Source organism: Mirounga leonina, unplaced genomic scaffold (assembly GCF_011800145.1).
Source record: "Mirounga leonina isolate KUSES-001 unplaced genomic scaffold, KU_Mleo_1.0 Mir_166, whole genome shotgun sequence".
Lineage (NCBI taxonomy): Eukaryota > Metazoa > Chordata > Mammalia > Carnivora > Phocidae > Mirounga > Mirounga leonina.
Window position 1 is genome coordinate 22,120,749 of NW_023270418.1, and position 16,474 is coordinate 22,137,222.

General features: G+C 51.5%; 1 protein-coding gene across 3 annotated transcripts in view; it reads left to right on the top strand.

Annotated features, from left to right (window-relative positions):
• The window catches only part of TSPAN18 (tetraspanin 18), a 182,507-nt gene that overhangs the window by 86,883 nt on the left and 79,150 nt on the right, over positions 1 to 16,474 (top strand). The gene's annotated exons all lie outside the window — the stretch shown is intronic.

Below are 16,474 nucleotides of genomic sequence, written 5' to 3' on the forward strand. Positions count from 1 at the left end.
TACTTACCACCAAAATAATGCCACAAAACAAAAGACTCCAAAGCTCAGTGGCTTAAAGCAATGTTTATTCGCATGTTCAAGGGCTGCGGGTCCACGGCACCTTGGCTGGGCTGGCCTGGCCTGGACTCCAGGCTCCGGGCTCTGGCTGCAGATGGGGTTTGAATCTGCTCCACGTGCCTCTCATCCTCCTTGGAGGCGCAGCCGCTGGGGCCTGTGGTCTCCCCCACATGGGGTTCTTCTGGGGCCCAGGCTAAAGGGACAGGGACCACGGAGACAGGTTCTCACCAGAGTTGACCGGAGCATAAGAGGGCCCTCCGCACCGCTGACCCTGGGTCCAAACCCTTAGCTGCTGCGGTCCAGGCATTTTCCCCGTGTGGCTTCACTTACATCCCCCCTGACAACGGTGCCCCGGGGAACCTGCAGTTACTCCTGCTTCGTAACTGGGAAGTCTGAGGCCAGAGAGGAGCGTCCTAGAGCTGAGATCCCTCAGCTGGGAAGCCGGAGAGTCTGTCTGTAGACCTCTGATTCTTTCCATGCTGAGAACTAATATCTGCTCCCTTCAGCCTTGAACATTTATTAGGTTAGGGGAGCAGAGAGCACTAGTCTGCCAGTCAGGATATCCAAATTTTGCCTCTGGTTAAGTGTGTGATTCGGGCAATCTCCGTTGTTTAACTTGGCAGCTACAGAAGTGACGGTGAATGGCAGGAAAGCCCATTTCCCTCCGAGAGCCCTGCCTGTGCAGAGGACGCTATTTCTATACATCCTCCAGGACGCAGCCCTGCTGGGCCCTGACCCTGACCTTCCTCCACCCTGACTCTGAGGCCAGGGAGAGCCTGGGGCCTGAGGACCAGAGGATTTCCTGGCTCAGCCCCACCAGCTGGCCAGAGAGCATTCAGCAGGGCCCCCCTCCTGCCCCGCCACCTCCCCCTCCAGCCTGGGGTCTCTATTTCCAGCTGACCGGGGCAGGCGAGGAGGTGGCACCGATTTTGTTGAAGGGTGGCTGGCTCAGTGTCCTGCATTTGTCTCAGACCTGGCTCCCTGCTTCTCTCCTCTGAGAAGCAAGAGAAGGGGACCTGCTCCTGAGGGCAAAAGAGAGAAATCATTGATCTGGGTCTCCGTTTCCCCAACTGTATAATATTAAGTCCTGCCAGACCATGTTGAAGGGATCGATGGAGCTTCACTGGGGGCAGAGCGGGAGAACCCACCGTCCCCCTTGTCCCTCCATCCTCCACCTAATCCCCCAGGGCTGAGAAACAGGGCAGACAGTGTCTTTCCCTCATCCTTGCAGGGAAGGGAGGAGGAAATGAATTTTTATTTATTGCCCTTATTTTATATGCCAGACACTGTATAGCAATAGTTCTTATACTGATATAATAGATACATAATATAATGTGTCCTAGATTGGCCTGTTATATCACTAGAAGAGCCCTGGCTAGCGCTCAAGGCCTAGGCCTGAATCCTGGCCCTGCTACTAAAAGCATACCACCAGAGTTCCCCGAGCCTCAGTTTCCCCATTTGCCAAGTGGCCCAGTTGATCTCTTATGCCACTCATGACCCTGATACTCCACAGTTGGACCTGACAGTCCCGCAAACAGTGCAGGCCTTTGCCTGCCTGAACAGGAAGGCTCATCTCAGACCCAAGTTTTATGGATTGATTAGAACATGCACTGGTATCCAAGCCACCGATGCTTCTGGTTTCTAGATGTGAATCGTGTTCTGAGGATGAAGTCAACTCATCCTGAACGCCCTCTCCTTCCATGTCACCTTAAGACAGACTGTTCTCTTGAGTGATTTGGGCTGATCTTTCCAGAAGCTGGAGCTGGACGAGATAACCGTTCAGGCTCCTGTTCTGAGCTTCTGTGTAGGAATTTGTAGCCCGCCAAGCATCTTCATGCTCCTGAGAGAGCGAGCTGGGAGGAGCTGATAATTATAAGGAGTAAGATTAGAGTATCTGGACTTCTGGGAGTGGGGTTGGGGCTGCAGAGACCACTGCATTTCAGGTCAACCACAGGGGCCCAGGGAACCTGGCTGTGTGTGTGTGTGTGTGTTTAGGGTTCTTTAAAACTGCTAATTGTCAGGGTAAAAATATTTTCACACATTTGCTCTCCAGGAGAAAGTTTTTACTGAGCATACTGGCAGCCTCATTGAAGTCAAATGGCCACAGTCAACATGGAAATCCTAATTAATAGACGTTCATGCTGCTCTCGGGTATGGCAGCGGAAGTAATTATCATGATTTAATTGACTTTTCCCCCCTCTGTTATGCACTCTGCTTTTTCCATTTTCTTGAGCTGGGAAGGTTTGTTTTTTTAAACTTCTATCTCTCTTCCCCCCTGCCCCCCATACATATTGTCTCTCACACCAGTGCTCTATTTGTCAAATCCTATAACAGTAAATATTGTGACAATACAAATCTCTATATTACAGAAGAGTCCAGAGCCTGAGCCAATGGCTTACTTATAATGAGTGTATTGGTTTTGTAAAGGTACATTCAGACCCAGCAAAGGTGTCTGGCAAGGACAAGGGAAATCAGTTTGCTCAGAGGTTGTAGTTTTAGCAAGTTCCTTGGGACTACGGGGGATAGAGGACTACTTGTACTTGCTCTCAAGATATAGTTGGGATTCCAGGAAATCCAAGGAGCAAAAATGGGGGCACTTCTAAGCTCCTGGAGCCAGAAAACCATCTGAGGAATTCTATCTCTGGTCAGGATCCCCCCGGGTGGCTCACTGCTCTCTCTACTTTGACTAGCATGGTCTGCTAATTTATCCTGACCATAACCATCTGGGGAATGGACCCCAGGTCCTCATGGGTTTCACATCAGCACCACAGATCCAACTGGCCATGCTCCCTGAACCTCCCTGTGCAAGACTGAGTGCCTTCCACACCAGGCCATGCCTTCCCCTCCGAAGGTCAAGGGATGGGCTGCCCTGGGTACAGGTGTCCTTCCTGGTCCAATCAGCTGTGGTGGTAAATGGGCAAGGTCATGTGTCCAATGTCCACTCCTCAGGAGCTAGGGACAGAATCTTTTGCAAATAAATGACACTGTGGGAGGGGCCAACGTAACCCTGGAGAACTAGACTGCTTGGTTTGAATCCTGGTTTGGCCACTTACTTGCTGTGCATCTTTGGGCAAATTACTTAAACTTTCTGTGTCTTGATATCCTCATCTATAAGATGGTAGCACTTACTCCATAGGGTTGTTATGAAAGATCCATGACCTCAAACTAGTGACAGACCCAGTAAAATGTTAACATAGTAGTAGGATCAAGTGAACAGGGGAGGCAGCTCCCAGTGTCTGGTAAGCAAGTAAGAATGTCCTAGAGTTACAGACATTGGGGACTGCATTGAGCCCGAGTGATCATCTAGGTGAGCCCTCTAATTGTACACTCGGGGAAGCTGAAACACAGGGAAGGGATGTAACTTTTGAAGGTCAAATAATTTTGACTAATATGATGTCGGGCGATTTGGCATGGAGCTAAAATTAAGACCAAGATATTTCCTTAGGTCTCACTGGGGATTATTAAGAGCACTTGACTTTTAGTTAGAACATTACAGATAATACAGTAAGGGGGAAGAGAAGATGAGCCTGGATTGTTTTATTCCTTTTCTTTGTCCCCCTGTGGGCATTCTGGGTTAGACTCATACAAAGGTTTGAACCTTTTGAAGCATGTTATCTTCATCGATCATCTTTTCCAGATGATTCCTGTGTGTCAGATCAGTGGGCAAGATGTCACCAGTCAGCTATGTCATTTTGGACACTTAGCTTCTCTGAGCCTTGGTTTCCTCATCTGAAAAATGGGATATATACTACCGTACCTGGACTGAATGCTTCTCAAGGGATGGTTTCTTTACCACCTCTTCCTCTTCTAGAACGTTATCTACCATGCAGTAGGTGTCTGCAGAAATGTCTAGAAAGGAGCTGAATAATGATCCCTCGAGGTAGTCGTGAGGGTCAGAGTAAATCAGGTACATAGACAGGCTGTGTGGATGGCTATGCTCCTGAAAGGATGAGGCCATTTGATATAGGAACCAAGCTTCTGAGAAGTCCAGAGACTCCAACCTGCAACCACAATAGAGAAATGGGGTTGAGAAGCGAATGGAAGATTTGGGAATGGTGAAAAGAGGGACAGACAACGATTTTGAGAGAAGTCTGGTTGTGAAAGACAGGGAAGGGAGAGAATCATGGCTGTGCATTGGGGGAGAGTTCAAGTGCATTGGGGGAGAGGTCAAGGGAACTTTTGCATGTCGATGAGACAGGGCCAGGTATGGGGGGTACTCAGTAAATGTCTTCTGAATGAAATGAACTTCTAGCTGGGTTCTGGGGGTTGCTAGGCTCTTCCACAGCATTCCCAATAACAATTGTGGATGAAAAGGTTCATAATAACCAAAAGCCCAGGACTAGCGTATTGGTTAGGACATGGCTGGGTGCCACACGAGGTAAACCATGAATCTCAGCAGCTTTCCACAATGCAAATTTATTTGCCACTCGGCAGCTCTTCAGCAAAAGTGGAGGACAGCTTCCTACACAGTATTTAGGGCCCCTACTTCCTTCCATCTTCAACTTGTGGCTTCCAAGAACACCATGGAAGGAGGAAGAAAAGCTTGAGAAGGCTCATCTGCTTCCTCATCACATCACTCCCACTCCTGTTGGTGAGAATGAGTCACATGGCCACATAGGTACAAAGGAGTCTGGGAAACGTAGTTCTTGGCTGGCCAGCCCTTTTCTCATCACATTGACTTGGAAGGATTCACATTATACTCACTCCCATTGGTGAGAATGGGTGACATGGACACATAGGTGCAAAGGAGACTGGGAAATGTAGTTCCTGGCTGGTCAGCCCCTTCTCAGCCACAACCTTTCTCTCTGGAAGGGGAGCAGGGGTGTTTGAGGGACAGCTACCCTCTCTGCCCTGTCTGAGGAGTACTTGCCAGCAACCTGAGGAGACACAGTCCAACTGGGAAAATGTCAGACCCTAAATGGAGACAGGACCCTGCTCATGAGAGCAAAAGAGAGAGAAATCATTGGTCAGAGACTCAGTTTCCCCCACTGTATCATGTTAAGTCCTGCCAGACCATGATGAGGGGACTGAAGGAGCTAAGGGTTGGCTGAGCTGGTGGAACTGAGTTTGAGTTGCTCTTTCCCGCCATGGCTGTGTGACACTGGGCAGGTTTCAAACCTCTCTGAATTCTCCCTGACTTACTGGGAGGATCAACAAGACACTCGTGGTGTAGCGTTGGCCCCCCGGGAAACATGAGCTGCTGTTAGTATCATCACATCATCAGCAATGGAAGGTCACCACTTAGGTTCAAGAGCAGGATGGACAGGATCGCTATTGCCGTGAGATATTTCTGTCTTCAGCACCTCGTATCACTCTCTGTAGAGGAGCTCATTCGGGCCCGATAGCTGGAGGGGAGCAAGAGAAAGAAGTCAGCCACCCTGGGTCTCTCTGTCCCACTCGCACGGCAAGACCAGGATGCACGGGGCTTGTTTCTTCCTGGCTCCAAGAACACGTTCTGGAGTTCTGCTCTGTGGCCAGCTGCTGTAAATCAGTTTGAACACAAGGCTTGGTACTGACCCCACCACCACCGCCCCATCCTGCTTTCCAGAATCTTCCCTCCTTGTCAAGCCTGCTTCACTGTCACAGTTGGGAGGTTGGAGTTAAGGCTTCTGGGTTTCTTCGAGTTTAGATGAGTTCCAAGAAATCTCTAGGCTCTGGATTCTTCCCCCTCTGCTAGGGAAGGTTGGGTCAGCACTCCTCATTCCACACCCCCTCTTAGTTAGTATTCAAAATTGTCAGTCCCGTGACTTCTTTGGTGTGGGAAAGTGTTGTCTATTCCCCATTTTGGCTTATCTGGTGGCCTCTCCGGGGGGGCCCCTGACCACGAGCCAGCTGGGAAAAGGGGCAAGGACAGGAGCTGTCTGTGGTGGCCTCAGTGTCGCTGAGGAAACCAAGCTGTGACGGGAGGGTCCCTGGGAAAGATCTGAAAAGAATATTCCCCCAGGAGGGGAGTGGGGCATTCTGCTCTACCTTGGGTCTTGGGGCAGTCAGGGCGGCTCTGTGACCTCCAAACAAAGCCAGCCCCTGGCCTGGGGCTGTGGGAAGCCAGGCAGGACAATGGGAGGAAGGAGAAAGCACAGAGATAAAGCCCAGGGCCCAAGGGTCTGTGCCTGGGATTTGGAGGCCTGGTCCTGTACCCACTAAGAGGAGGTTTCAGTGTAAACAGGGGCTGGGCTTCCTGTAGGGCCAGTTTTTACTGTGCTGTGATTGTTGAGATAATTGTTTCCTGTCCGGAGAAGCCTGAGCAAAGACAGACTGTGCATCTGATGCTTCTGCAGGGACACGGCTATCATCCATCCATCCGTCTGTCCATCCATCCACCTGTCCGTCCATCCATCCATCCATCCATCCATGCATGCCACAGATGTTTCTTGGCACCAGCTCATGCCAAATTTGCTTGGTGCTAGGAATATACAAGTCAACTTCTGCCTACCCCTGTCCTCAAGAAAGTCTTTTCTGGTCCTAGAGACAGGCACCAAACAGATCCTCACAGTTCAGTGAGGCCAGGAAAACAACAGAGTGTGCCCAAGCTTTAGTAGTGGTGCTGAGGATGGAGAGGTTGACTGACTGCCTTTTGGGACATGGGTGCCACTCAGGGCACCACGCCGGGAGACCAGAGGTGTTCTGACCTGAGGGCCCTTGGTGCCTCCTGAGTATCAAAGGTGGGCAAAGAGTTCCCCCCATTGTAAGTGTCTGACTCCAACCAAAGGACTCTTAGAAGGCAGTCAGCTCAGTGCTGCTGTTTTTCCAGCACCTTCCATGTGCCAGGAAACATGGGGGTTTTGTGTGGAGGTCTGCCCAGCCCCAGCCCCCCCATGCCTCTCACAGACGGGGTCCTGCCGCCCTTTGTTACCCTTGCTGCACTCAGGGTGTCTGCTGTGGGGTTCTCGGGCTCCAGCAGGGGCTGAACCCCTCCTAGGGTAAGGCTGGTCTTGCGTGACTGGATGTGGCCAAGCATTGGGGTGGGGGGGTTCCTGCTGCGCGGGAACAGGAAACAGGAGTCAGGGTCTGGCTGTCTCGTGAAAGGGTTCCGGAATGTCTCTGGGGCAGCATTTGAGCCTGAGAGAATCGCGTCCGGCTGGCTTGTCTGGGTGTCTGTATCACCCGGGGCCTGGATTCTTTTACAAGGCCATTTTATGGACCCTCAGACTTCCCTGGCTTCTACAACGGAGACCCCGCTGGTTGGTTTTTCCGTTAGTGTGCTTAGCTGTGGGTGCTTGCTCGGCTCGGCTTGTAGCACGCACAAGGCAAGGTGGCCTTGGAAACCAGGGTGCTTTCCACCAGGGTTTTCCCGGAGTAGGGAAGACTTAAAAATAAATAAATAAGAAGTTGCCTCCGTTGGTACATGAACAGCAGGCGTTTTTGGATTGTCCGTGGGTCTGTTGGCCGTGAGTATCTCCAGCCGTAGCCCCTAAGCTCGCTGGGTGCCAGGCACTGGGCTCCGAGCTTTATGTGCCTCATCTTCTCTCACTCCGTTTAGAGATGAGGAAACTGATGCACAGAGAGGTTAAGTAACTTACCCAAGGTCACACAGCTAGCAGGTGGTAGCACCAGGATTTCAAACCAGAAATGTCTGACTCTGAAAGCAGAGCTTGCTCTTCATGCCATGGGTCCGCCTCTTCCTGTCTGTGTGGCCTGTGTGTCCAGCGAGACACACGCAGGTGCTGGTAGTCTGAGCCGAGCAGTAGGAGCTGTGCCGGGGCCCCGGGGGAAGGGCATGGTTTTACTCTCTGCATAAGGTCATTTCTCCTGGATGCCTTTTCCCCTCCCTGTGCTGTAGGTTCCTGTGCCCAGCTGGCCTCAGCCTTCCCTGGTTGGGAGGCCCTTTCTTCAACACCTGAAGGTGCTTGGACCCTAGGGTGCTCCCTCCTGTGGCCTGCCCAGGAGCCTTTAGTTGGTGAGGGCCTGGGTGACGGGCCCCCTGTGGGCTGGGTGGGAGCCATGGGCGGAACTCCTTCCCACAGGGCACTGCTCCCACTTAATCTTCCCTGTCTGGCCCATGGTTTCCCGGGCTGGCTGCCATCGTCTGACCTCAGACCCCATCTGGGACCTCCAGGCTCTGGGGCTGCTCTTCCAGATCCCTGATGTAACCTAACACGGGACAGGGATCCCAGTGTGGAAAGCCCGTACACTGACCAAGACCAGCAGGCCTCGGGCATCATTGTCAAGTGCTCTGAGAGCTCAAGAGGGGGCTCACCCTTGGAGGGCTCCTGTTTTGAATGATTTCTGATGCTGAACTCATGTTGGGGGGCCTGGCAGGGCGCGCTGGGGAGAGATGGTAGGAGTGCCTTGGCATCTGAGATCTGGCTCTCAGCTCTGCTCTGACCCTGAAGCCGTGTGACTCTGAAGTCCCTTACCGTCCCCTCCCCACCCCCCAGAGCCTCAGTCGCTTCATCTGTGAAACTGAGAGATGCGGTGGGAGAGTTGAATTAGATGATGAACGTCCCTCGCATGCCATCCATGTGCCCTGCTCTGAACCTCCGGATGTCGGGGGAGGGGCTCCTCAAGGAGAAGTATGGAGAGAGAGAACTGAGGCAGAAGCCAGGCCCAGTGTTCTGGGGGTGGGGGATAAAAGAATCGGTGGGAAACAAGCAAGGAACGAGGATAGAGGATGTGCTCGTCCCCCCTGCCTTCTGCCCAGCCCTGCCTCTAGCACCTGGCCGATGTGCCAACGTCTAGAAAGAATGGGTTCCTGATAGTTGGCTGAGCGTGCGGCCCCAACCCTGACCCCACTCAGCGTGCCTCCCACTGCATTCCCATGTGCCCCAATTTCTGTCCTCCCTCCTTGGCCGTAGTTTCCCCTTGTCCCTCGGCCCCTCCCGAGTCCTGGACTCCGCATGTCTGCATTGGAGTAGAGAAAGGGGTTCAGCTTTGTCACCTTTGTTCATCTTTGTCACAGCCTCAGCCTGAACTCAGGCTAAAATTATCCACCTTTGAATACCTGCTCCTCTCACCCATAGGCGATTTAAAACATCCCTCGAGAGACCCATTTCCACGTTTCGCAGCACTGTCTTGCCAGCTAGGAACCCCGCATGTGTGCTTAAGCCCAGGTGTGCCCGGGGCTCTGGAGACAGGTGCGTGGGGGAAAGGGCAGTGTGGAATCCTGCAAAAGAAGGTGGCGAAGAGGTGCGAGCCCCATGATCACCCTGCCCTGGGCTGGCTGGAGGGCCTCTGGCAATTGTCCTGGTTTCTCTGGGACACTGTTTCCTATCTGAGGGGGGATGGGGAGATCCACGAGGACTTTGCAGGGCTGAGGTCGCCATGGGTAAATCTACAGTGCCACCACGCTGAGGAGGGGCCCCAGAAAAGCTGGCTGAATTGAACTGACGAACATGAGCTCACTTCCTTAGGAGGAGGAAGACTCCCCACTTTCTAGCTAGACCGCTCGCTGGAACTCCAGACCCACATCCCCAGTATCTGGATTTTCCACAAGCTCTGTACTGGCTTTTCAGGTTCTCTCTGCCAAGGCTGTTCCCCCTTCTGCAGCTGGACTGTGGTGAATGGAGTCTCAGTCCACCCACCGTCAAGGCCACGGCCAGGGAATCCTCCTTAACTCGCTCCTTCCTTAATCCCCTCAGACGGCCCATCATCATCTGGTCCTGTGCATTTTACCTCATAAATAACTCTTGGGTCCACCCTCCTCCTCTCCATCATCACCCTCTTGGAAGCCTCCACCACGATTTCCCATGTAGACACCTGCTCACCCCTTCCACTCAGCCCTTCCTGCTCACCCAGTCTCTCCGTCTCCTCCCAGACTTTTCTTTTTAAATGTATGTTTATGTCTTTTTGACTTTATTTTTTTAGATCAATTTTAGGTTTACAAAAATTTTAATCGGAAAGTACAGAGTTCCCAAAACATGCGCACACACTACTTTGTCCTATTATTTACATCCTGCATTATTGTGGAATGGTTGTGATGATTGATGAACCAAAACTGATACATTAATTAATTAACATCCATAGTTTACATTAGAGTTCGCCCTTGGTGTTGTACATCGTATGGGTTTTGACAGACACGTACTGACACGTGTCCATCATTACTGTATGTATTATACCAAGTCGTTTCGCCACCCTAAAATTCCCCTGTGCTCCTGGAGCAGCGAAGACTTAAAAATAAATAAATAAAAAGTTGGTACATGAACTGCAGGCATTTTTGGATTTGAGTGATCCCTAGGCTAAGCTCCTTCTGCCTCAGTTTCCTTACCTGTCAGCCAGATGATCTTCTCTGCTAAAAAAAAAACAAGAAGATAGGGGGACCTGGGTAGCTCAGTTGTTAATCGTGAGTGCTCCGCCTATTCATCTCTTCCTGCCTGTCCTGACTGCCTTACCCAACCCCTGGCAACCACTGATCTTTTCACTGCCTCTATTGTTTTTCTTTTCCAGAATGTTGCATGGTTGGAATCACACAGTATGTGGCCTTTTTAGACTGGCTTCTTTGACTAAGTGATATGCACTTAAGGTTCCCGCATGTCTCTTTCTGACATGATAGCTCATTTCTTTTATTGCTGAATAACAATATTCCATCAAATGGAAGTTCTGCAGTTTCTTTATCCTATTTAAGGACAGCTTGGTTGCTTCCAGTTTTTTTGGTGATGATGATCATGGATAAAGCTCCTGTAACCATTTGTGTGCCAGTTTTTGTGGGGACACAAATTTTAACTCATTCGGCTAAACACGAAGGAAGATGATTTCTGGTTTGTATGGTAAGAATATGTTTAGTTTCATAAGAAACAACCAGATCATCTTCCAAAGTGACTGTGCCAGTTTGCACTTCCACCAGCAATGAATGGCAGTCTCTGTTGCTCTACATCCTCGCCAGCATTTGGTATTATCAGTTTTAGGGGGATTTTAGCCATTTTAATAATTCTGTGGCAGTATCTTATTGTTGTTTTATAGCCCAGGCATTTTGAGAAAAGGCAGTTTGAACAACCATGCCTCTCTGAGCATCTTGTGTTCCCACTGCACTGAGAATAAAACCACTACTCCTTCTATGGTCTGCCTCTTTTCTCCTCACCAGGTCACATCGTGCCCCATCATGTCACCCACCCCCTACCAGCCTCGTTTCAGTTCCTAGAACAGTGAGGGCCCTTTCTTGCATCGGGGTCTTGCACAGGCTGTCCCTTCTGTGTAGACCACTTACCCAGCCCTCTGCACCTGCCCCCTCATCCTTCAGTGTTCCACTCAGATCTACCTCCTTGGGGACACCTTCCTCTTCTCTCTCATTCCACTCAATTTAATGCCTTTGTGGAACATATTTCAAACTGGAATTACAGATTGATTTGCTGGATTACTTCTTTAATAAGAGTTTTGAGTGCCGTGGGGGCAGGGACCATGTCTGTTCACTCACCACCACATCCCCGTGTCTTGTAGGGCACTTGGCATCAAGGTGTTACTCCATATTTTTTTTTACCGATTGGGGAGCAAATGGCTGAGCCAATGTAGCTAGGCAGGAGAGGGAAGGGGGACTATTTACTGAGCCTCATTTCGATACCAACCATAGTCTGTAGGCACATTCATGTTCATTATCTTCTTTTTTTTTTTTTTTAAGATTTTATTTATTTGACAGAGAGAGACACAGCGAAAGAGGGAATACAAGCAGGAGGGTGGGAAAGGGAGAAGCAAGCTTCCCAAGGAGCGGGGAGCCCAATGCAGGGCTCAATCCCAGGACCCTGGGATCATGACCTGAGCCGAAGGCAGACACTTAACAACTGAGCCACCCAGGTGCCCCTATCTTTTTGGGTTTTTTTAGCAGAGAAGGTCATCTGGTTGACAGGTAAGGAAACTGAGGCAGAAGAAGCTTAGCCTAGGGATCACTCAGGTTCCTACAGGAGCCAGGCAGCTAGCATAAATGAGTGAGCAGGCTGAGTGACAAACAGACAAACCAACCAGGAGTCCAGGCTGAATGATAATGGGCATTTAAACCATGGCTTTCTGGTTTGGGAGACATCAGGGAGCGGCGGGGACTGTGACACATTTCACCACGTCCTCCGTCTAAAGACAGAAGCTACTTTGTGGCCCCAGTATTTTCAGATCTTCCGGACTTAAAAAAAAAAAAAAAAGTTGAAAACTCAGATTTTTAAAGATATGCTTCCCATTTATTAAATGTTGCCAACGAAGTCACAATTAAAATGGTTTTGTTACATGCCACTGAACTGTTGCTGTCTGAGGCCCATGGAGCTATGGCCCACTAGACACTGGGTCGAGTTCTGGCTTCGGGCTGAAGCAGAAAAGCGGGAGAGGTCGTCTGGGAATCCTGATCTGTCCCACCCCATCAGACCTGTTGAAAGGAACAGGTCCTACCTACCTCAGGAACTGATGAAAAGATAATGTGTGTGATCAGAGCTTGGGACTCAGACAAAAGATGTGGCCCAAAGGAGAGATGTTAGGGCTTCATGGTACACCAGAGCTGTCAAGTGTTGTTTTAGTCCTTTGTCCTTTGCTGTCAATGTCCCTCGCCCAAGCCCTTATGGGCCTGGGTACCCTAGAACTTGGCTTTGGAAGAGGCAGCCCATTGAGCCAAACCTGGACGTCACCTTGCTTATTGACAAAGTTCATTGACTGCTCCCCTGTCCTGTTGGAGAAGTCTGGGTCATCAGAATGTCTGGGTCATTCATTTACTCACTCATTCATTCTTTCACAAATGTATGTGGATGTCCACTAGGCACTGGGCCGTATTTTCTGTGCTTCGGAAACAGTGAGCAAAGTCTCTGTTCTTGTGCGGAGCTTGCCTTCAGAGAGTGACTGGAGTGCCAGAGACAATGTGGTCTGGGAAGGCCTCTTGGAGGAGGTGACATATGAGGAGAGACCTGTAGGAAATGAGGGAGTGAGCTGAGTGAAGATCTGGGTTAAATGATTCCAAGCAGAGGGAGAGCCAGTGCCAAGGCGCCCAGACCACTGGAGGTGGAACAGCTTGGAGTGTTCGAAGAATAGTGAAGAGGCCATTGATCAAAGGGGGTGAGGGAGGAGGGGAGCAAAAGGAGATCGCTCCCCTTACTGAGTTTGGTGGATGCGATCCACCTGTCCAAGCCCTTGACTTGTGTCATACGTCATCTCGCTCAATTCCCCACTTTATGACATACACGTCGTTATACTCACTTCTCCAGAGGAGGGAAATGAGGCACAGAGAGGTCAAGTCATGTGCCCCAAGTTAGCACCCATCCTCAGTGGCTGCGGGTGGGATTTCAGACCCAGCAACCTGCCTCCTCCTTTTCATCCACTGGTTCAAGGCACCTTGCCAACATCTGTGTACCCAGCACAACTAGCACATCCAACAGTGTTGTGAATGAATGAATGAATGGATGATTCCTTCATTCCCTTTCTCTCCTTCTTTTTCCCTCCTTCCCTTTTACTCCTGTTCCTCCCCAGCCCAGCTTTTATTTCTAGTTCTCTACCCAAGAACTTCCAATTCCACATCTCGAGTGTGTCCCTCCTCCAGCACCAAAAGAATCTTCCCACCTCCGAGCTGCTCTGTCCATGTTGACGGCCAGATACACTTGGAACCTGCCTGTCCTTTCCCTCCAAACCACACTATCCCAGAAAGATCTGTTTCTCTCTGTGGCATCCTCGTTCTCTCAGGGACCCCTTCCTCTGGCCCCACAGCTCGAGACTGTTGGTCTGCTGCAGCCAGGCCTCCCGGAGCTGTGCCTGCTCACCCACCCCATGGTCTCAGGTCCCGGATGCCCCTGCTCTTCCCTGGCCTAGCAGCAGCCTGCGGCCCACCTCCTCTTTCAGTTGACAGCCTCCCCACCATCTCCCTTTAGAGACGCTCACTTATCCAAAGAACCTCAGTGGCTTCCCAATGCCAGTCTTCACTGACATTTCAAGGCCTTCTACAGAGCATGGGCCTGAATATCCTGGATATCCTTGGGACTTTACTTTCCAACAATGCCCCTTTGTCATCTGTCCAGTAAGGCTATACACCACTCTGCACTCCCACTCTGTGCCTTTGCTTACACAGCTCACTCCACCAGGAATGACCCTTCTCCCCTCTCCGCCTGCCTGAAGTTTCCACATTTGGAAGGCACCTCCTCCAGGAAGCCTGCCTCTACTCCTCCAACAGAAACACTCTATCCTGACTTTGAACTCTGTAGCATGTTGTGTGTTCCTTAGCTTTCCTTCCTATTGGCTGTGTGACCGTGGGCAAGTAGCTTAACCTCTCTGAGCCCCATTCCTTCACCTGTACAGTGGAATAATAGGACTACCTTGCTGGGTTCGTTTCAGGATTGGAGACAAAGAAAGGCCCCTAGCTCCCTGCTGGCAGAGAGCCAACGAAGGCTGGTAGATAAGTACCCTTCCTCTGCCTCTAGCAGCCTTGATGCCAAGGGAGTTACCTTACTCTCCCTGACCTCCTGCCCTCGTCCCCCACTCCCGTCACCACCAGCAGCCCTTCCTTAATGACCACTTTTGACCCCTTGGGAGCCGCTGTTGAATGATGTTCTCTTCTATGCTAGACCAGGCTCATGAGGATGAATAACATCATCACACCGCAAGGAGCTCGCCTGCCATGGCTGAATTCGCTCTGGGTTACTGTCGGCCCTGCAGGGAAGTGGAGCTGGGAGCAGGCAGGCCACGCCGTGGAGCCGAGAAGATACTGTCCCCTCCGGCCTGCGTGCAAACCCCGGCTCTGATACATGCCTCACCTGGGCCTTTGGTTTCTCCTTTCTAAAAGTCACCCTGTGGGGCCTCTGGGATCCGGGCACAGACAGGGGAATAAAGACACACCTCCCCCATTCCTGATCATCGGCAATTACGTGCTCACGCCCATGTAGGAGGGGAGGCTGCTTTGCCCATCACCCACCCAGATGGAGCCTGCTGGGCAGGTAAATAACGTGCAGAAAAGGAATTTATGACAGCGTCTGAGGGGTCCTTAATTCCTGCTGTCCCCTTGGCCCAGCCACGAGTGGCCCAGGGATCAGCCTTTGTTTCCAAGGCTTAAACCTGGACAGGAACCATGAGATGCCAAGAGCAAAGAGGGAGCTTTGTATGATTCTTTTTCCTCCTTTTCAGTAGGACCCGTGGGAGATGGCGTGGGGGGGTTGGGGATTGGGGAACTGCGAGCCATCAGGTCCTTTCTAGCCTGTACCTCGCTGCTCTGGCACAAGGACCCCGCTCCAACGGGCCCTGGAGCCTCCCTCCCCCCCCGAGGAAACAGATCCCTGCCTGAGCTCTGAGGGGGAGAGGCACCCGAGTTCCTTCTCGGGAAGGAAGCAGCCCCAGGGTGAGGTGCTCGGATTGGGTTTCAGATCACACTATGCCTGCCGAGTTGGCAAATGATGAGTCTTTTTTTTTTTTTTTAACTTTAATGAGCTCCAAGGCCCCATAGGGTGTTTTCATCCATTGTCCTTCCCTAAATGCATCTCCCCTGCACCCCCTCCTTCATGTCTCATGTCTCCAAGGACCAGGGGGAGTCGTAGAGAAGAGGCTGGGCATGCGGGCTTGGCACGGTTTCAAATCGTGCTCAGCTACTTACACACCCGGTAACCTGGGCATATCACGGAACCTCTCTGGCCTCAGTTTCCTTTTCCGAGAAATGGGAATCATCACAGCACTCCGCTCCCAGGGTTGCTGTTAAAGGGGATAACACGTGGATCATAGTCCAGATGCCCCAGGGGAAGACCCGAGGCAAGCATTCGTGGATAGAAGATTTATTAGGGGTGAGTTCCAGAAGAAGCCAGTAAGAAGGTTGCGGGGGGAGCAGGACAGGGAAAGTGAGGAAGCCAAGGAAGGCAGGAGCGGCAGGCACCATGCGCGGGCCTGACCCTTAAGTTGCCCCTCGGAGAGTCTGCCTCAACTTGGGACAGGGAGCTGAGCTTCCGTCTTCCCACGCCCGCAGACACTGGCTAAGGGCCATCTGAGTGTGGCGCAGAGAGATGTACGCTTCCAGGCCCTTCTGGCTCCCAGTGCACAGGACAGAGGGCCCCAGGTGCCCAAAGACAGTCCCCCCGTGAGTAGGCACAGGCCTTCTGAGGAAGAAGGGGTCCCTGGCAGGAGCCCCCACTGTGCCTCTGCAGTAGGCGAAGCTCCTAGCTAGCGCGTAGTGAGTATGTGGCACGTGGGGCCTAGTCTTGGGGGCCATTCATGAAGACAGTGCAGGAAGCTAAGAGTCACAGAGAGGTTAGGACATCGCCCTGCAGATGCACAGGGCATACAGTATCCTGGCTGGAGTAGTCACTTCTTTGTCCGATGCCATAGTTCTTTGAAGTTCTTAGTTCTCTTCTTTCCTGAGAGTCTTTCTTGTGCTTTCCCTGAGGGTCTGGACCATTCCCAGGGACGTGGTTCTGCTGGGAAAGTAATCTATAGCCCGGGTGTGATGGGGTGGAGTTAAAGGAGTTAAAGACCTTGCGTGGGGCAGATTCTCCCGGATTACCCCAGTGGGGCCAATCTAATCACATGGGTCCTTACCAGAGGCAAGGGGAGG